General features: G+C 32.9%; 1 pseudogene; it reads left to right on the plus strand.

The window, feature by feature from the left end:
* The first annotated feature begins 2,421 nt into the window (after positions 1-2,421).
* LOC148573320 (uncharacterized) lies at positions 2,422-3,396 on the plus strand (annotated as a pseudogene).
* The last annotated feature ends 19,541 nt before the right edge of the window (positions 3,397-22,937 follow it).

Raw genomic sequence — 22,937 nt, forward strand, 5'->3', positions numbered from 1 at the left:
TCGTTGCCTATTCATGTACGGTTTTAAACCGTTGTATCATGAAAAAGAACGGTTTAAAACCGTTGCATTTCGAGTAACGGTTTGAAACCGTTGTTTAAAATTTTGTTTCAAAACCGTTGCCTATACCAATAACTTTGGCAACGGTTTTTGGTTACCGTTGCCTTAGGTAAAAAACCGTTGCCTTTGAGCATTGGCAACGGCCGCATATACCACAGGTCAAAAACTGTTGCCAAAACGTTGCCTAAAGTTTAGGGAACGGTTTTTCAATCTATGGCAACGGTTTTTGACCGTTGCGAAAAGCCTTGTTTGTTGTAGTGACTCCTTATGAAACTAGTTATTTCGATCTCTATTTATGATGTCCTTCCATGGGCCAACAGACTTTGATGTATTATGTTCATGAAATGAATCGATTAAAGGGACCCCATTCCATGAAGCTACAATTCTCTTCCATATTGATTTATCTTCATAGGGGTACCTCCACCACTATTTAAATAATAAGCCTGTATTTTTTATGATAATGTCTTTAACACCTAATCCTCCATACTCTTTAGGCTTCTAAATTGTACTCCAGCTAACTGTTGGTAATTTTGTTCTCCCATTCTTTGATCCCAAAAACATTTTTATTGATGATTATCTTTTTTGCCACACCCTTGGAAATTTTGAACAGACTCAAATAGTACATTAATTGTTTATGACCGGCCTAATGATTGTTAATCTCCCTGCTCTAGATAACAAATCCTACTTTCATGTAGAAAGTTTATTCTCTATCTTTTCAATGACCAGATTTCTCATTTTCACCTGCTTGGGATTCACTTCTAATGATATCCCCAAATATTTGATTGACATTTTACCAACCAGATAGCCCAACACTTCAGCTAGAGAAATTGCTTGATCCTCAATCTAGGTCCGGGATGTGCTCCATCTTCTTAGCTCTTATTTGTATTTGATTCAAAGTCTCAGCAAATAAATCCTATTTTTTCATTTTAAATTGTATCAAAAAATATAGAATTTATCAATTATCTTACACAATTTCGACTCAATTAATTGAATTTTTCAAATCTTACTTTCGATTAAGTTGTGTAAAAAATATACTTTCTGTGCCCTTAATCATTAATTTCTTAATCTCTTTTTATGCAATTCAATGCCATAATCAAATTTATTTAAGTGTTTCATAATTTAGGTACATCAATGGCCTTTAAGGATAAAAAAGAATGGAGCGAAGAAACAAATTCGGGAAGCGATTCGGGAGTGAAGCTTTCTGGCAGCTCGCGTGAGCAAATCTTCCTCGCGTGGGCGGATTTTCTTCGCATGAGTGAGATTTTCGCGCAAGCAATGCTTCCTCGCCTACACGAGAATACGCGAGATTCTCGCGTGTGAGCTTTTTTAGTGGGCGCGAGACAACTTCACATGATTCATTAAAAAAAATGCTCATAGGCTCACGATTTGGGCCCAAAAAGTCCCCAGGCATAAGATTTTTGAAGTATTTAAGGAGAAAATGTAAGGAAAACACTAAGTAGTTTTTAGGCTTAGTTCTTTTAGTATGTTTTAGTGAATTCTAGAGAGAAACTCCAACTTCTCTCTAGAATTCTTAGATTTTCTACTTTAATTCTCTCTAATTTTAGTTTTTAATCTTGTTTTAGTTTAGTTTTAATTACTTTTTCTCATTCTACTATATTAATTTGATAGAATTCTCTTGTTAGTTTTTCTTATTTTTATCATTTTAGTTTATGAACCATTGTTGAATTCTCAATTTTCTATTAATGTAATATGATATTTTATGTTTTATTCTACTACTGTACTCTTTTTTCCTTGGTTAGATTTTTTTCCCATTGGATTTTTCTTGACAAGGTTTTTAATGAGGCAGTCCCCATCACTAAAGGATATTATACTCTTTTTCCTTCACTAAGATTTTTTTCTACTGGGTTTTTCTTTTGTAAGGTTTTAACGAGGCAATAATCCTAAATGATCATCCAAGGGGAGTGTTGTGATAAGTTCAAAGGATGTGGATGCCCATTTATTATACGGGCGGCTGATTTTCCCTATGTAGAAATGAAGCTCGCAAGCCAAACTGAAATTAAATGACGTTTGGAATAGTCAATACTTTTTCTCTATAAATAGAGAAGTCTAAAAGAATTGATGTACAACAAGCAAGCAATAATAATTCTCTCTTTCTTTATTGAGAAATATCTCTCTCTACTATAATATATATCTCTTTCACTTATATATATATATATATATACACATTACTTCATATAATATTAAGTAAACACATATATGAATCATCTTTATTGAGCTAATTATATTTCTATTTACACTTTCTAATTTTATATTATATCTTCCTTAATTATTTATTTTACAACACGTTATCAGCACGAGACTCTAATCAAATTTTTAGGAAGACTCAGGTAACAAATTTTTATTATGTCGAAGCTCTCTCATCTTGAATTCAATGCTCTTGATATATCTAGAAACAATTATTTATCATGGATACTAGATGCTGAAATTCATCTTGATTCAATGGATCTTGGAGATACCATTACGGCTGAAAATAATGCATCCCAGAAGGAAAAAGCCAAAGCCATGATTTTTCTTTGTCGTCATCTTGATGAAGGATTGAAAAATGAATATCTCACATTAAAAGATCCTGTAGATCTTTGGAAAGACCTTGAAGAAAGGGACAATCATAAAAAAATGGTGATACTTCCTCAAGCTTGATATGAATAGACGCACTTGCATCTACAGGATTTTAAATCCATAAATGAATATAATTCTGCAATGTTTCGAATCACTTCACGAATGAAATTATGTGGGGAAAAGATAACTGATCATGATATGTTGGAGAAAACTTTCTCAACCTTCCATGCCTTGAATGTGCTCCTCCAACAGTAGTATCGAGAAAAAGGGTTTAAAAAATATTTTGAGTTAATTTCTTGCCTTCTTATTGCTGAACGCAACAATGAATTGCTCTTGAAAAATCATGAAGCGCACCCAGCTGGCGCCGCTCCATTTCCTGAAGTAAATGCGGCAAATTATCCCAGAAGAGGTAAATGGCAAGGTTTTAATAACAAGAAAAATTATGGAAGGAAAAGGAATTATATTCAAAAGAGAGGATCTCACCAGAAGTGGGATAAAGAAAGAAATATTGGACAAAATAAATTAACAGAGGATAAGTGTTTCCGTTGTGGTGGAAAGGGTCATTGGTCACGTACCTGTCGTACTCCAAGGCACCTAGTCGATCTTTATCAGGCATCTTTGAAGAAAGACGACAAAGGAAAGGAGACGAATTTCGTTTCAAATGATGTTGCTGAAAACTCCACCACTCATTATGATGTATCTGATTTCTTTGAGGACCCTGAAGGAAATATTGGTCATTTGATTAATGATGGAATAGTTTAATATGTGGGATTGTTAAGTATCTATGTAAATAAATAATGTAAAGAACTTATTGTTAAGTTTTATTTTCTATGTATTTAAGTTTCAAATGTGATGTATATAAATAATGAAATATTAATGTTTATGAATTTTGAAATCATTAAATGTGTCAAGTTTTAAAATAAAATTTTAGTATATGACATTATTTTTATGTAGTGTTTCTTAGAAAAATAATTCCGATCAAGTATTCAATTTAACTGTGCATACTACTCATTTTATTATTATTATTTGTCTTTGAAGAAAATGGCAAGGATATATAATGAAGATGTATGCCTTGCGGATAGTGCAAGTTCGCACACCATTCTCAAAAGTAATATATATTTTACCCATCTTGTGCCAAAAGAGGAATATGTTAATACTATTATTGGTTCAGGCAATGTAATAAAAGGCTCCGGAAGAGCTATAATTTTATTTCCTGGAGGAACAAAATTTATAATAAATAATGCACTATTATCTACCAAGTCCCTGAGGAACTTGTTGAGTTTCAAAGATATTCGCCGAAATGGATATCATGTTGAGACAATGAATGAGGGAAATCATGAGTATTTATGTATCACAACTCATGATTCAAATAAGAAAGTTATATTAGAAAAATTACCTTCACTTTCATCTGGGTTGTATTATACCAAAATTAGTGCAATTGAATCACATGCCATTGTAAACCAGAAGTTTACTAGCCCAAATGAATTCATAACTTGGCATGATAAATTGGGTCATCCGGGAACAACCATGATGAGGAGAATTATTGAAAACTCACATGAACATTCACTAAGGAACCAGAAGATTCTTAAAACTAGTGAATTTTGTTGTGCTGGATGTTCTCAAGGGAAGTTAAATTTTAATGCCATCACCAGTAAAGATTGGATTTGAGTCCCCTGAATTCCTAGAAAGGATTCAAGGTGATATATGTGGACCTATTCATCCACCATGTGGATCTTTTAGATATTTTATGGTCCTGATAGACGCATCTTCGAGATGGTCACATGTGTGCTTATTGTCTTCTCGCAACCTGGCGTTTGCGATATTACTGGCTCAAATTATTCGATTAAAAGCACAATTTCCAGAAAATCCAATCAAAGTAATTCGTCTTGATAATGTTGGTGAATTTACTTCCCAAGCTTTTGATGCTTATTGTATGGCTAATGGAATAAGTGTTGAACATCCAGTAGCTTATGTTCACACACAAAATGGGTTAGCAGAATCACTTATTAAACGCCTCCAATTAATTGCTAGACCCTTACTTATGAGAACAAATCTCCCAACCTCGGTTTGGGGGCATGCTATTTTACATGCCGCAGCACTTATTCGTTTGAGGCCAACGAGTTACCATCAGTTCTCTCCTATGCAATTAGCTTTTAGCCAGCAGCCAAATGTTTTCCATTTAAGAATATTTGGGTGTGCGATATATATTCCCATTGCACCACCTAATCGCACCAAAATGTGACCCCAAAGAAAATTGGGGATATATGTTGGATATGATTCTCCCTCTATAGTGAGGTATCTTGAGATACAAACTGAAGATGTATTTAAAGCCCGGTTTGCGGATTGTCATTTTGATGAATCAAAATTTCCAACATTAGGGGGAGAGAATAAGCTTCCTGAAAAGAAACTAAATTGGAATACATCATCGTTGATGCATTTAGATCCTTGATCAGGACAATGTGAACTAGAAGTTCAAAAGATTATACATTTACAAAGAATAGCAAATGAATTGCCTGATGCATTTTCCGATACAAAGAGGATAACCAAGTCGTATATACTAGCGGAAAATGCCCCAATTCGAATTGATGTCCTAGTAGGACAAATAGCCACTGAAACAAATTCACGCCAGAAGCGTGGCAGGCCTGTCGGTTCCAAAGACAAAAATTCTCGAAAGAGAAAAGAGGTAAATACTATCCCTGTTGAAAAAGACATAGTAAAGACACCTGCAGTTGTCCAAAATTCTGATATAGTTTTAACGCCAGAAGACGTTCAGGTACTTGAAAATTGTGAAAATGACGAGATCTCGATAAATTATGTCTTTACAAGAGAGAAATGGGACCGAAATAAGACAATTGTCAATGAAATATTTGCATATAATGTGGCATTAAATATCATGCATGAAAGTAAGGATCTTGAGCCAAGATCAGTCGAAGAATGTCGACAAAGAAATGATTGGCCAAAATGGGAAGAAGCCATGAAGGCTGAACTAGACTCACTTGTAAAACGTGAAGTTTTTGGACCTATAGTCCGTACGCCAGAAGATGCAAAACCTGTTGGATACCGATGGGTATTTGTGAGAAAACGAAATGAGAAAAATGAAGTTGTGTGCTACAAAGCCTGACTTGTGGCACAAGGTTTTTCACAAAGGCCCGGTATAGATTATGAAGAAACGTATTCCCCTGTAGTAGATGCGATAACATTGCGTTATTTGGTTAGTTTATCTGCATATCATAAACTGCATGTGCATTTAATGGATGTGGTAACAGCCTATTTATACGGCTCATTAGATCGTGATATCTATATGAAAGTTCCTGAAGGACTGAAGATATCTAAATCATCCAATGAATATTTGAAGGGGTTATACTCAGTTAAATTGCAAAGATCTTTATATGGTCTAAAGCAATCTGGACGAATGTGGTATAATCGTCTTACTGAGTATCTGGCCAAAAATGGATTCAAGAATGATGATATCTGTCTATGTGTTTTCATAAAGAAATCTGCATCTGGATTCATTATAATTGCTGTGTACGTTGATGATTTAAATATCATTGGAACTCCTGAAGAGATTCCAACAATTATAAAAACTCTAAAAGAAGAGTTTGAGATGAAAGATCTTGGAAGGACTCAATTTTGTCTCGGCTTGCAGATCGAACATATAAAAAATAGGATCTTTATTCATCAAACAACATATACAGAGAAGATCTTGAAAAGATTTTATATGGATAAATCACATCCCTTGAGTACCCCAATGATCATAAGATCTTTGGATGTGAAAAAGGATCAATTCCATCCTAAAGAAGAAAATAAAGATATCCTTGGTCCTGAAGCACCATATCTTAGTGCCATTGGAGCGCTAATGTATCTTGCTAATAATACACGATCCAATATATCATTTGCTATGAATTTACTAGCAAGATATAGTTTCTCTCCAACCAGAAGACATTGGAGTGGAATCAAACAAATCTTTCGATATCTTCATGGAACGGTTGATATGGGATTGTTTTATCCCTATGGATCCAAGTCACAACTAGTTGGCTATGCAGATGATGGATACTTGTCTGATCCACATAAAGAAGATCTCAAACAGGATACCTATTCACATATGGTGGTACAGCTATATCATGGAAGTCCACGAAACGGACGATTGCAGCAACATCCTCTAATCATGCTGAAATACTAGCGATACATGAAGCTAGTCGTGAGTGTTTTTGGCTGAGGAGTTTGATCCAATATATTCTGTCATCATGTGGATGATTGATCAGAAGATAGCTCCAACTATCCTGTTTGAAGATAATGTAGCATGTATTGCTCAACTTAAAGGCGGATATATCAAAGGTGATAGAACAAAGCATATTTCTCCCAAATTCTTCTTCACTCATGATCTTCAAAATCAAGGGACAATTGATATCCAACAGATCCACTCAAGTGACAATCTGGCAGATTTATTTACAAAGTCACTCCCAAAATCCTCCTTTGAAAGATTGGTACATGAGATTGGGATGTGCCGATTTCGAGACATCAATTGATGTCGACAAGAGGGGGAGACTGTACTCTTTTTTCCTTGGTTAGGTTTTTTCCCATTGGGTTTTTCTTGACAAGGTTTTTAATGAGGCAATCCCTATCACTAAAGGATATTGTACTCTTTTTCCTTCACTAAGGTTTTTTCCCACTGGGTTTTTCTTTAGTAAGGTCTTAACGAGGCAATAATTCTAAATGGTCATCCAATGGAGAGTGTTGTGATAAGTTCAAAGGATGTGGATGCCCATTTATTATACGGGCGGCTGATTTTCCCTATGTAGAAATGAACCTCCCAAGCTAAACTGTAATTAAATGACGTTTGGAATAGTCAATACTTTTTCTCTATAAATAAAGAAGTCTGAAAGAATTGATGTACAACAAGCAAGCAATAATAATTCTCTCTTTCTTTACTGAGCAATATCTCTCTCTACTATAATATATATCTCTCTCACTTTTATATATATATATATATATATATATATATAAAAACATTACTTCATATAATATTAAGTAAACACATATACGAATCATCTTTATTGATCTAATTATATTTCTATTTACACTTTTTAATTTTATATTATATCTTCCTTAATTATTTATTTTACAACATATTCATGCTTAATTGAGTTGTTATTATTGCTTCCTTGAATTGGATAATTATAGATTTTACTAATTCTTGTAATTTATGATGCTTTATTTTTATGCACACCAAATGTTTGATAAAATGCTTGAATTAGTTATAGAGTAGATTTTCTCCTTCTTGGCTTGGAGTTGGAAAACTTGGGTGAATTTGAGTCATTGATGTCCACGTTGATTGATAATCTAGAGATATTTATTAATCTTGTTTTCACTAGCTAATATTTTACTAATTAAATTAGTAAGTTAGCTAGAACTTGTGGATTAGGATTAATTAAGGCTAATTGACAATCCTCAATTTGTAGAGATTGACGAATTGGGTTTGCTCTTATAATTATCATATTGTGGTTAGTGACAAAGATAGCAATTCTTAACTCTCAACCTTTGTCAATATCTTTTTAGCACTTAAATTTACTTTCTTTTACTAGTTAATGGTATTAATTACTCTTAGCCTTATCATTTTTATTCTTATCATATAAAAGTTGATACCAACTATTTGTACATTAGATTTAAGCCATATTTTTTCTTCTAATAATGTCACGTCATCAATTTTAATTACTTAGCAAAATTTTAGAAATTAACCAATCAATTTTTAAAAAAATATTAAAAAATTAAAACCATAACTCCCATGCATAATTAATTAATTAATTAATTTATTACATATTATTATTCAATAGAAATATAAATCATTAATTAAATATAATAAACATCTACATTAAAAGTATCATAATAATAATATTATCATAATAAATTTTAAGTTACAAAATATTCAAATTTCATCTTATTTGACCTACTTATATATCAAACATAAAACTTTTAATATAATTACTTCATTTCATAATTCGTAATTCGCCTACAAAAAATATTTATACGAACAAATGAAGAGGAGCTTATCTACTTAGAAATGATTCTATTAGATTATTACAAAATAAAAATATTTATTATATTTTAAAAACAAATTTACAAAAAAAGTTCTTATTACTTTTACTATTTATAATTTTTTTTTAAAGTTTTTGTAATACTTTACATATAGTTATATTTGAAGATCCTTATAATTATATTTATTTTAATATGTTATTTAAATTAAAAAACTAATTTTGATCATTTTTTAATATTATTTTGAGTTTGTATCACTCGAGATATTGTCTACTAAAGTGGGTTTAAAAAAATATTAATAGGTATTTTTACTTTATACTATTTAAATTATTTTTATTAAAAATAAATTATTCAATATATATATGTATATTATATATATATATATATACTCAAATTAAATGTAATAAACATCTACATTAAAAGTATCATAATAATAATATTATCATAATAAATTTTAAGTTACAAAATATTCAAATTTCATCTTATTTGACCTACTTATATATCATATATAAGACTTTTAATATTATTACTTCATTTCATATAATTCGTAATTCGCTTAAAAAAAATATTTACACCAACAAATAAAGAGGAGCTTATCTACTTAGAAATGATTTTATTAGATGATTACAAAATAAAAATATTTATTATATTTTAAAACAAATTTACGAAAAAAGTTCTTATTACTTTTACTATTTGCATTTTTTATAAGTTTTTATAATACTTTACATATAATTATATTTGAAGATCCTTATAATTATATTTATTTTAATATGTTATTTAAATTAAAAATTTATTTTTGATCATTTTTCAATATTATTTTGAATTTGTATCACTCGAAATATTGTCTAATAGAATGAGTTTAAAAAAAATATTAATAGGTATTTTTATTTTATGCTATTTAAATTATTTTTATTAAAAATAACTTATTCAAAATAAATAAATATATATATATATATATATATGCCAATAAATATTTTAAAATATTTTATTCTTACTATTATAGATATCGTTGAAAGCCTATATGTACTAGGAGAAAAAAAATAAGTAAATGTTAAAAAAAAATCTACAAAAATTATGAAAAATAAAATTTTTGTGCTACAACATAAAAAAATAATTACAAATTCAAATTATAAAAAATTCTATTATTCTTATTACTATATGTTATTGAAAATCTGTACGTACTAGGATAAGAAAAATAAGTAAACGTCAAAGAAAAATCTACAAAAAAAATACAAAAAATAAAGTTTTGTGCTACAACATAAAAAATTATTGCAAATTCAAATTATAAAAAATTCTATCAAATTCCATTAAATTATACTTATCATAAAAACTTTCATCAAATTATAAATTACTAACTCAATAATTATTACATATTCAAAATTAAATTAAAAGTTACAAATCAAAGTACTACAATAACTTTTGTACTATTTGATAAAATAAAATAAAAAAAATTATTGAATACAACAGTTTTAAATCTAATTACACTCCAAATCACCAATGACACTGAAGCATCATTTTAATTAAGAAATTTATACAACCTCACATTTATATTAGAAGTTAAAGTAAATGATTTTAACTTCAAAAAAGGTTCTCAACAATATATTGTTACTAAGATATTTATCCCAATAAAAAATACTAAAACTCAACTCTTTTTACAACAAATTTAACAGATAATACTACAAAAATTTTATTTATTCAAAACATCATTTATATTGCTCATTTATATTTTTTTATTGATTATAAGAACCAACTTCACCAACACCAGTATCATCAGATCTAGATGACATACCAATCAAGAAATTAATAAAAAAGAAAAGTAAATGAATCCAAGGCACATCTTCAGATGAAGAACATACATATAAAGATAGAACAAAAAATACAATAAAAAATGTATACAAGCTAACAGTTTAGAAAGTACATGTCTTCTCAAAAACATATGAAAAAAAGAAACAAGTCTAACAACAACTAAAAAAAAAAGAACAAATACTACATAAGAAGACTAAGCCCGTCAATTAAAACAATGCAAAAATAAAAATAACAAATAAAGATGTAACTTTGTACAACCTCAGTATAAAATAAAATTGTATTATAAAATATTTTAAATAAAAAATACATCAAATTTAATATTAATTTATATACATTTTAATTAATTTTTAAATAATATAATATTTATTAAAATATATTTTATACTATCATTAATTTACCACCCTGCACATCGGCGTAGGTCTCAATCTAATTTCAATTAATTCTTAATTGCTTCTTTAATTTTTAGTCAATTTAATTTTCGTTTATAGCACTCAAAATCTCCCAATTTTTTTCGTAGTCAATGATTGAGCATTTGATTGTGATTCTAAAGGAGAACGATCTGATATTAAACTCTCGGTGTTTTTTTAAATTTGTGATATTTTTACTAAACTTTAAAAAGTATTACATTTCAATTTAGAATTACAATGAAACTTAAGCTTTTAAACTTACGAATTTTCTAAAGCGACATTCATCATTCATCATCAGCCACCAATATAAACAAGAACGGTGATATTGGATCAAGTTGATGCAATCCTCTCTCCACAGCAAAAGATTCTGTAGGAGATATCCGTTTACAATAACCAATGTTGCTGCTGTATTAAGCAAATTATTAATCCATTTATTTCAAGTTTCTCCAAAACTCATGTGTTTTTAGCAAGGTTATGAAAACCGGACCGGTCATTGAACCGGTCAAACAACTGGTTCAATGGTTCAATGGTCCGACCGGGGTCGAACCGTGGTCGAACCGGTTTAATTAAATATACACTAAAATTATATAAAAATTCAATATATAATTTTAAATATACTAAATTAGTCTCAAACAATAGTATTATACTAACTCAAACAATAGTATTATACTAAAAAATGATTGGCTAAGCTATAATATCAATTAGTCTCAAACAATAGTATTATACTAACTCAAACAAAATTAACTCAAACAAAAAGCAGCAATTCAGAAACTAACCATCAATAAATAATTGCAATATTTCTTGCTCCACCTGGCCCTGTTCCTCCAAAGGCTTCCTTTTTTTCTAAATTAGTTGGCTAAGCTACATGCAAAACTAAAATTTCCTGTTTTATTTTGATTAAAGTTTCAAAACCAAATCTGGCAAATCAATAAATACTATGGGAAAAATAAAATTGCATATCTAATTGAAACAAAGTTCTCACGTTTCTACAGCCTTTTCAATATTCTAGATCATGACACCCTTAACTTCAGAGACCTTTTTCTGAACCTTGGCAAGCTTGCTTATCTACTCCAGTACTGCATATGCTCCTTGAATTTCAGCCTGCACCATCCAAACAAAACAAAACAAAACAACACAATTTACACAAATTCAACCAAATCAACCTCCATAATCAATTAGTCTCAAACAATAGTATTATACTAACTCAAACACAATTAACTCAAACAAAAAGCAGCAATTCAGAAACTAACCATCAACAAAATTAACTCAAACAAGCAGCAGCAATTCAAAATATCAATCCCATAACAGAAGCAGCAATGCAAAACAGAAGCAGGTAACAGAAGCAGCAATGCAAAACAGAAGCAGCTACCAGAAGCAGCAAAAAATATTCATCATGATTCATGAAGCAGCGAGCTAACAGAAGCAGCAATGCAAAACATATTCAAAATAAAAAACATCAATCCTGAAAATCAAGGGGGCTCAGAAAATCAAAATCCAAAATCAAGCATAGAACAGGCGAGCACAGAACAAGATCAGAACCTCAGAAAATCAAACTCAAGAAGCATAGGTGAAAGAACAGAGTCTTACCTAATTCGGAAGGAGGCGAGCTCGGCCGGTGGTCGTCGACTGCTGTCGATGGTTGTGGGTGGCGACGAGGAGGCGGGCTCGGCCGGTGGTGGTCGCTGTTGCTCTCGATGGTTGTAGGTGGCGACGAGGAGGCGGGCTCGGCCGGTGGTGGTAGCTGTTGCGCTCGATGGTTGTGGGTGGCGACGAGGAGGCGGGCTCGGCCAGTGGTGGTCACGGGCTCGGCTGTGGTGGCCTTGGTGGCCTTGATGGCTGTGGGTGGCTATGGACGCTGGCGCGCTGTGGGTGGCCGGTGGCTATGGACGCTGGCGCCGAATCTGGGGAAGAAAGGAAACTGGGGAAGAAAGGGGAAGAAAGGGATGGACGCTGGCGCGCTGTGGGTGGCCGGTGGCTATGGACGCTGGCGCCGAATCTGGGGAAGAAAGGGAACTGGGGAAGAAAGGGGAAGAAAGGGGGGGGAGTATCAGATTAGGGTTAGGGATACATTTCGCGAACGTAATCCTTTTTTTTTTTTTTTTTAAAATGCCAAAACGACGTCGTTTGGCATATGAATTTGCAAACCATTGAACCGCTAAAAAATCGGACGGTTCTTCCGATTCGCCGGTTAACTGCCGGTTCGACCGGTTTTTTGGCCGATTTTTTGCCAGGCGGTTATTAGCATTACCCGGACCGGTTAGGTGTCCGGTTCCCGGTTGAACCGGTCGGTCCGGTCCGGTTTTCAGAACCATGGTTTTTAGTACCTAATCCACAAATGACCATCTAATTATATTATAAGCTGCTTTTAAGTCAACTTTAACAATAATTCCACTCTTACTTTTCGTAAGCCACTATTTTGCATGCAATTAAGGCATCATTTAAAATTTGTCTATCTTGAATGAACGCATATTGTACCTTTCCTACCAATGTACTCATTACCTTTTTTATTCTGAAAACTAAATAGATATCATTTTATATATACTCCCAATCATGCTTATCGGTCTAGAATTCTTCATCTCTTCTGGAGTATCAATCTTTGAAGTAAGGAAGGAATCTTGATATGAAAAAATTCAGCACTGACTCAGAAAATTTAGTTCCAATTATTCCCCAAGCATTCTTAATGAAAAATATATTCACCAACCCATCCTGAATTCTTATCTCCGGCATTCTTTTTTTATGGTAAAATCTTTTGAAAAATTTATTTGTTTTATTTTTTCCTTGAATCTTCGATTGCCAATCTCAGTCTCCCTTATTTCTTAAAGTTCTTATCCACTTACATAATGTACTTCTCTCTTGACATTTGTTTTTAATACTCACCTTTTCGTTTATACCACAATTCAAGTTGAGTCGCCAATGCCTTCCTCCTACTTAAATTTATATCCACTTCCAGATTTTCTTGTAATTGTAATTCCACTTTTGTATTTTTTTCTTTAAGACTCCTAATCTTATCATCTATGTTGACGAAGACATCTCTATTCCAGTTTGAGATGTTTTTCTTAATCAGCTTCAATTTTTCATGCATAGACACATCATTTTTTATATTCTTCATCCAACATTGGTAAAAAATTTTGGATTAGTGAGCCAAAGGTCAAGAGATCAGAACGACTTTGGTCCCCCATTTTGTGTATCTGTCAACAAATATAACAGTACATAATCACATTTTAAACATTTTATCACTTCTATTCTTGATTCTGAAAATTTTTGCAATCATGAGAGATCAAAACATATTCTATCAAGTCTACTAACTTGAGTTTTCGTCCTCCAAGTAAATTTTCTTTTTTACATCCAAATACTAAAACTAATTTGTCATTAAATATGACCTAACGTCAAATTTGTTAAAAAAATTATTATTTATTTTAAAAAAGAAATATATAAAAAATAATATCTAAAAATATTTTTTTAATAAATTACTTAGAGATAATAGTTAATTTGGTCCCTGAATTTGCATGCAAACCTCAATTTAGTCTCTAAAGTTTCAATTGCCTTTATTTAGTCCCCAAATTTTGTGAATATAACTCATGTTAGTCCTTAAAATAATTTTCAACGTATAAATGTTAACGGAACACTGTCGTGAACAGCTGGATGCCACGCTAAACTTTGTAAAATGATGTCGTTTTAGTTTTGGCACTCAAATAACCCAAAAACAGCATCGTAAAAGGTGTTTATTAAAATTTTACCTAACAAAATAAGTGATACGATGACGTTTTTGAACTATTTAAATGCCAAAACCAAAACTGCATCATTTTACAAGTTTTAAAGTGACATCTAATAGTCTATAACAGCGCTCCATTAACCTTTTTATACTAAAAATCATCTCAGAGACTAATATGAAGCACGTTTATAAATTTTGGAGACTAAATAGAGACAATTAAAACCTCAGAGACTAAATTGAGACTCGCGTATAAATTCATGAACCAAATTGAATATTATCTCAAATTACTTATATACAATACACTAAATTCAATATTTAGGAGAATATATAAATTCTTATAATATTTAAATTATGAAAAAATATTTATAATAAAATATAAAAAACTAATAACTTTTTAATAAAAAAATATTTATATATACTTATTTATATTTTAATAAGTCCAGACAATCTAATTAGAGTAATTTAATTTGTGAGCTTAAATTAATCTATTAATAAATTTAGGTTTTTAAAATAATGTGAACCTGAACCTATGTTGACGCAAATTAAAGTGTAGATCCTGACAAATTTTCTAACTTATTGTTACCTTACTCATACGTGTTAATGTAACCTCTATTAAATAAAGCATACCAATTGTTTTGTCGATTTTTAGTAAATCGATGGTAGTTCAATATCTAGTGATCTGGGAGCGAAACCTACTCCTCTGTGCGAGTACCAGTTTTTTAGAAGTGCATCAAAACGTCTTCGATTAGACAAATTTTGACAAACAAAAAAATAAATTTGTAGAATATTAAATATAATTAGGGAATCAAAGTTTTCAAAAAGTAAAGACATGGTAAGTGGAAAGACTTGAATCAAAATAAAAAAAAAACAGTAAAATGCCTTAAATTAAATCAAAGAACTTCGAAGTAAATGATAAAATTCTGAAAGATAAACTTAACAGAGAAAGTAAATAATATGAATAACACTTGGTGAATAAAATTAGATAAAATATGAAGTTTACAAACATAATTGAAATTAAAAGAAAGAAGAAGGTGGAAGGAACCTTACAGAAAAAAGAAAACTCGATCGCAAACTCAGGGATACGCTGGGATGTGAGAGTGCTAAAGTGTTTTTCTGAGTAAAAGTTCCAACCATTCCCTAACACTTCACAGTATTTATAGACTATCTTATATAATGGTTAATTTGATTACAATTAATTACAATTAAATGAGGAATTATAAATTTGAAACACAACCACTCTTGATAACTGTTCCCAATACGTGATTGTAGATATTTCCAATATTTTCCTCGTGTGATAAAAACCACAAACTTTTCCGCTTCCATAACTATTCGATCAATTTTTCGAAAACCTTCTTCAATCCTTCGAATCAAATCCTCTCTTCGATTCTAGCTTATTCGATTGACAACATAATCGAACTCCACACCAGCACTGATTGCCTCACTTCAAGCTCGCGCACACGCGTCTTCTTAAAACACCATACTTTGCTTATTTCAATCTGACCCACTTTTGTCGAAAATACTTTTTTCGATCAACAAATTGCCCTATTGGATTAATGTGGTTGGATTCGATACTATTATCGAATCAATAAAACACTTAATCCAAAAGACGTCAGTTTTTAAACCAATAATAATTATCATTCAAACTCCTCATTATTATTGATCCACTTGACACGTCTTCTGAGACTGACGCTTTCTCTTTCTACCACTTCACCTTCTACATGAAGTTAACTCTATCTGTATTTCTTCCACAGTAACGGCTACAGTGATATTTTTAAATTTCACTCATCTTTCTTTATTCGAATCTCTTGCATCCATTACTCTCTGAACTTCTTTCGCATCCAAACTTTTCTCACAAAAATCTCCAACCTTCAATTCTCTTTGATAATGGCTGGTTCCTCCTCTCGTGCCACTACTCAAGATAAAGGCAAAGGCCATGCAACAGTACCGCCATCTCCGCCAGCTGTTCGCATCCTTAATCAAATCAATGATGAAATCATTGATGATCCCTATCTACAAGCCAATGACACCAGAATTCTAATCCCTTTCACAATCGGTTCAGATACACACTGCTTCTTTGGACCGATTGAAACTCTCGAAAGGGCAAACAAAAAGCTTTCGTTCTTCCCTAACGCTGAAGGAGAAGATTTACTAATAAATCAAGCTTTTAACATTTCCCACTTCATCAACCAGAAACCTTTTCGAAACAACCCAAAAATTAAACTTCGAGGATCTGACTTTACAACTTGGTATCAATGCCTCGAACTAACCCACAAAGGGTGCTTCCTGAGGAGCCCTAGGAATACAATAACTGTTAAGGCTTTCTCACTTTTCACTCACTACTCATCCTTGGATGATTGGGACAGTGACCTGTTTCTGGAACAGAACTACCAATAATTTTCACCTTCCTTGTGGGATGATCGGAATGTCCCTTCTTGATGTAGCCGCTATCACAGGACTCCCGATAAATCTCCAGATTGTACTCCTGATATGCAACCTCAGCATCAATACAACATCACTTTCAGTGCCCCTTATAGTGACTTCATCGCTCATAATATGGGCGAAGATGATACAGAAATCACTAATGATGAACATGTAGCCTTTTTATTCTACTGGCTAAATGCAATTTTGTTCTGATCTCGAAGTGTTCAAATGTCAAAACTTTTACTTCCTCTAGCAGCTCTCTTGCATGAAGGAAAAGCTCTTAATCTGGCCAAGCTTCTCCTTGGACACATCTTCGAAGAACTTAGCCTACTTGTCTGTGACCTCCGAGACAACAAAATAATCAACACAGGAAGTCCACTTTGGCTTCTTCAATTATGGCTAAATGCCATTTTTGAAAACTACATGATAAAGCCTGTAGGGGGCAGTACTGATAAGCAGCACATCAAGGGTTTTCGCTTATCTGATTACAAGCCCAATTTTCCAAACACTCAATCAGATGAAGAAAAATTTTAGGCTGTCTTTTCTCTTTTCCATTCCTGCAAAAATTTTGATAATGATCAACTCAATTTCACTCCTTTCTTGTGTCGCAACTGCGGCCCTGCCTGGCTTGATTGTTTCCTCTTTCCAAACACTAATGAGGAAAGTGAACTTGCAAATCGAACTTGGGCACACCTACTGGCTGTTCAAGTGATACCAATAGGATTGCCACAATACAAGAAGGAAAGGTTTAAAATAACCTTGTATGCTCCTCACTTGATTGCACTCACAAAAGAAAAGTTGAAGCTGCTCGGCCACCACCACAGAAGCTCAGAAGGACTCCTACTAGAGTTTCTCGCAGAGTAATTCTTTTATTCATAACTCCACTCTCAAATTCGAAATGTTCTTCGAATATTACTATTATACATTTAAAAAACTTATTCGACCCTGAACTTTCAACAGCTAATCTTGCAATCATCAAGCGAAAGTGATGATGAAAATGAACCAACCACCAAGGAGTCTCTCGCTGCTTCTTCTCAATCAGAAGATGTGGCCGATTCTGATCCTGGCTCTCAGCTAATACTTAGGTCCAGAATTCCTCAGGACACACTCATCAATATATACCTCTCACTTAGTTTAAATCAAAATAGATCTTAAACTTATAATTGTGTACCTTTTATATTAGCCCATTAATGTTGCTCAGGCGGCTTCTTTCATTGGAGCTCTCGATCAGTTAATTCCTCAACAACAAATCGACCTAGAGCACTCCACATCACATAACTCAATCCAATTCACTGGGTCCCTACAAACGATTCCTGCTACTCATCCACCTCTTTTTCACACAACACAAGTGATCGATTTAATAGAAAATCCTCTGCATCATTCTCCAGAGGAGACACATAGACTTGAATCAACTTCACCAAACAATCAAGCTGCACTAATTGAAGAGAACCAAATGATTCCAGACTTCGATTCTGCTTCTAAAGCAGCTGACACCACCAATTCTGATTCTTCCCGTTCCAAAGTTTTTGAGACCCCTCCAGAATTACAACATGATCCTTCACTTAAAAATCCCTCCAGGACCAAGACCAGGAACATCGAATATTCTTTCCACCCCAGGTAGTGCCCCCTTGGATGATCTGATTTTAGTTTTAAACAAAATTATCCAAGAAAAGAAAGTACCAGTCCCTATTCCAGAAATCTCAAGGTCTACCACACCAAGACCTCCAATCGAATTAGAGCCTAACACTCGGAAACAACTTCGATTGCTCATCAAACTTTTGGATCATCCACCTACTTCATGGATCAATGATCCAATCCTCAACAAACTCCTGGAGGACTGTTTGAATTCTTCTTTTGAATTCCCAAACAACATACCATATTCTACTTCAATCCAAGAATTCAAACAACTTCTTAACGATAGCGTTACATCTCAGTTTCAACTTCAGGAAACTGAAAATGAAGAGGCTACAGCCAAATCAAAAATAGAAAGCTGTCTTGCAACTGATCAACCAATCCAATCCTCTCGTGAGGAGTTTGATGCGAGAATCTCTCATGCTATCTCCATCCAGGATTTTTATGATCAAGAAGAAGCAAGAATCAAAGCAGAATTGGCTCAACTTCAACAACAACTTACCACCATACGCCAAGATAGAACCACCTTAGCCAAATCTCTGGCTGCAGCCCAACAGGAACAACACCTCCTTATCCAGAAACTTGTCTCAATCGACACTGAGCGGGAAAAATATGAGAAACAGCTCGAAAAGATTCAAACTGACAAGTTCAAGCAAATTAAGATGCTTATGGTTCTGGAAAATAAAAGGACAAAGCTGTGCTCCGACTTGGCGAAGTTATTGGCATCTTGAACTTCTTTTTACTTTTGTAATGACTATTTTCTTTCTGAATTTATGCCTGTTGAATTTCTATATTTGCCATCAATATAAATATTTCAAATATTTTTCATTAATCGAATTAACTATTTTCTCTTATTCGATGTCTTTAATCTGATAGGCATTTCCAGAAAATACCCCTATCACTTGAAAAGGACCTTCCCAATTGTGGGACCATTTACCAAAAAATTTCGATTTCTTTTCCATTGGTAAAATAACTTCCAAAACTAATTCACCTATTTTGAAAGATTTCTCCTTAATTTGACGATTATAACTTCGAGCAATACTTTATTTTTATCAAATTATATTATCAAGTGCTAGAACTCGCTCTGAATCTAACTCATTCAATTCATCAAACATGGCATTCCAATAGTCATCGACTGGCAACTCATTTTGTTTTGATACTCTTAGAGTATTCAAATTAATTTTCAATGGTAATACTGCATCATGGCCATATACCAGTTTATAAGGTGAAGTTTCTGTCGATCCTCTTGGTGAGTTTCGATAAGTCCATAACACTTGACTTAAAGTCTCATGCCATGTTTGAGGCTTATTTCCGATATACTTTTTAATCAAACCAATCAATATCTTGTTTGCTGCCTCCACTTGCCCATTAGCCTGTGCATAATAAGGAGTTGAAGTAACCATACTAATGTTCCTTGAAGCCGCAAAATTTTTAGTTCGCTGGCTAGTAAACATAGTTCTTTGGTCAGTACTTAACGTCTGAGGAATTCCAAATCGATGAATAATGTTTTCCTCGACAAAATCAATTATCTCCATTTGACCAACTTCTACCAAAGGAACTGCTTCAACCCATTTCGTGAAATAATCAATAGCCACTAAAATAAATTTGTGCTGCTTCGATGAAGGAGGATGAATCAATCCAATTAAATCTAAAGTCCAACCTCTAAATGGCCACGACTTTATTATCGAATGCAATTCAGCTGCATGAATCTATTGTATCGAACCATGTTTCTGACATTCTTGACATGCCTTTGCATAATCAATACAATCTTTTATCATAGATGGCCAAAATACATGATTGCGATATAACACCCATCTCATTTTCCTTCCTGCCTAATGAGCACCACATATTCCATTATGAACTTCACCTAAAGCAATGTTTTGATCTTCTCGACTTAAACATCTCAACAAACTTCCATCGATCCCCTTTTTGTATAACTCATCATCCAATAAAACAAAGTTCATCATTGCTTGCAACTTTAGTTTTCTATCAACTGCAATATTGGGATCTTTCAAATACCGAGCAATAGGTTTCCTCCAATCAGAATCTTCCCATTCATCTATGCATAACACCTCTCTCATTTGCTGGTATTAAAATTTGATGGATACTAGATAATTTTTTAATAGTTTCCGGACCAATTCGATACTTCGAAGCAATCTGGGCTAATTCATTAGCAATCTCATTATGAATTCGAGGGATATGCACCAAAGAGACTTTTCGAAAAGACGTCAATAACTCCCAAGCAGTTATGAAATATTTTTGTAACATCTCATTATTACATTTAAACTCCTTTGACAACTGCTTTAAAACTAACTGCGAATCCCCCAGAATTTGAACTTCTAAAACTCCTTTGTCGATTAAAATTTCTAGACCCAAAATCAAGGCCTCATATTCGGCTACATTATTGGAGCAAGGATACTTTAATTCAAACAAGAATTTTGATGGAATACCTTCTGGCGAGATAATGAGGATTCCAACCCCCGCACCATCTTTGTGCTTAGATCCATCAAAATACAATTTTCAATAGTTGACTTCTACATCAACTATATTTGCTCCCTGGTCATTCAGATCTTTCGAATTGTCTACAAGAAAATCTGCAATGATCTGTCCTTTAACAGCCTTTGTTGGGACATACTGTAAATCGAATTCCATTAATGCCAACATCCATTACTCCAAACGTCCCCTTAACATAGGAAAACTTAGCATGTATTTAACAAGATCGGTCTGTGCTATAACTTTCACCGATTTAGCCACCATATAACACTTTAACTTCATACAAGCATAATATAATGACAAACATAATTTTTCAATCGGGGAATACCTTGTTTCGATATCAGTCAAAACTCGACTAAGGTAATAAACTGGCCGTTCACGCCCATTTTCATCATCTTGGGCTAACATACACCCTATAGTGTTTTCAGATGCTGCAATATATAACTTTAAAGGTTCAGATGGACGCACATTTGCCATAATTGGAGCTTTTGATAAATATGACTTAATCGAGTCAAACGCCAATTGATGTTCTGTGGTCCATTCAAATTTCGAACCATTCTTTGATTTCACTAAAGGTGCAAATGCCCTAGTTCGATCCGACAGATTCGAAATGAATCTTCGAAGATAATTTATTTTTCCCAAAAAGATTGCACTTCCTTCTTCGATTTGGGAGCAGACAAAGCTAATATTGCATCTGCTTTGTTCTTATCAATGGCTATTCCCTTTTTATGAACAACAAAGCCTAAAAAATTTTCAGCTGATACCCCAAACGCACACTTCAAAGGATTCATTTTTAATCCTTTCTTTCTCATAGTCAAGAATGCCTTTCTTAAATGGTCTATATGTTGACTTACAGAAATCGATTTTACCATTACATCATCAATGTACACCTCCATAAATTTTCCAATAAACTCATGGAAAATAGCATTCGTTGCTCGTGGATACGTTGCACCAGCATTTTTCAAACCAAAAGGCATAACCACCCACTCGTATGTACCTAACGCCCCAGGACAGCGAAAGGCAGTTTTAGCCACGTCATCTTCCGCAATAAAAATTTGGTTATATCCAGAATAACCATCCATGAAACTAAGAATTTTGTTTCCCGCCGCAAAATCAATTAACATGTCTGCAATCGGCATAAAATATTTATCCTTTGGAGTGGCATTATTTAAATCTCGAAAATCGATACATACCCTCAATTTTCTATTTTTCTTCATCAATAGAACAATATTCGACACCCACTCTACATAACAAGCAGTTCGAATAAATTTTACTTTGATCAAGCGTTCTATTTCTTCTTTAATTTTCACATTGATTTCAGGGGCAAAACGTCTTGGGGTTTGTTTCACAGGTCGAGCATTGGGTTTCAATGCTAATCGATGTTCTACTAATGAACGATCGAGACCGGGCATTTCATGATAATCCCATGCAAAACAATCCTTAAACTCATGTAACAAATCAAAAAGCTTAGTTCGAAAAGGATCAACAAGATCTTTACAAATATATGTAATTCAAACATCATCATGAGTCCCCAAATTAATTTCTTCTAAAGGATCTTGAGACTCGAACCCCTTATAATAATCATCTTCGACTGAATATTTTTCAAACCCCAGAGGCTCCAAATCATAAATACAATCGAAAGTAAAATCAATGGATTTTTTAGGAATCAAAGAAACTCGATCTTTGATTAATTCATTACTACATTTATTTTCCACACAATGAGCCTCTGCTATTAAATCGGTAGTCTAACTCACATTATTAATTTCATTACAAGTAATAGAAAAATCATAACTACACTCGGC

This window comes from Arachis ipaensis, chromosome B2 (assembly GCF_059453495.1).
Source record: "Arachis ipaensis isolate K30076 ecotype BB chromosome B2, ASM5945349v1, whole genome shotgun sequence".
NCBI lineage: Eukaryota > Viridiplantae > Streptophyta > Magnoliopsida > Fabales > Fabaceae > Arachis > Arachis ipaensis.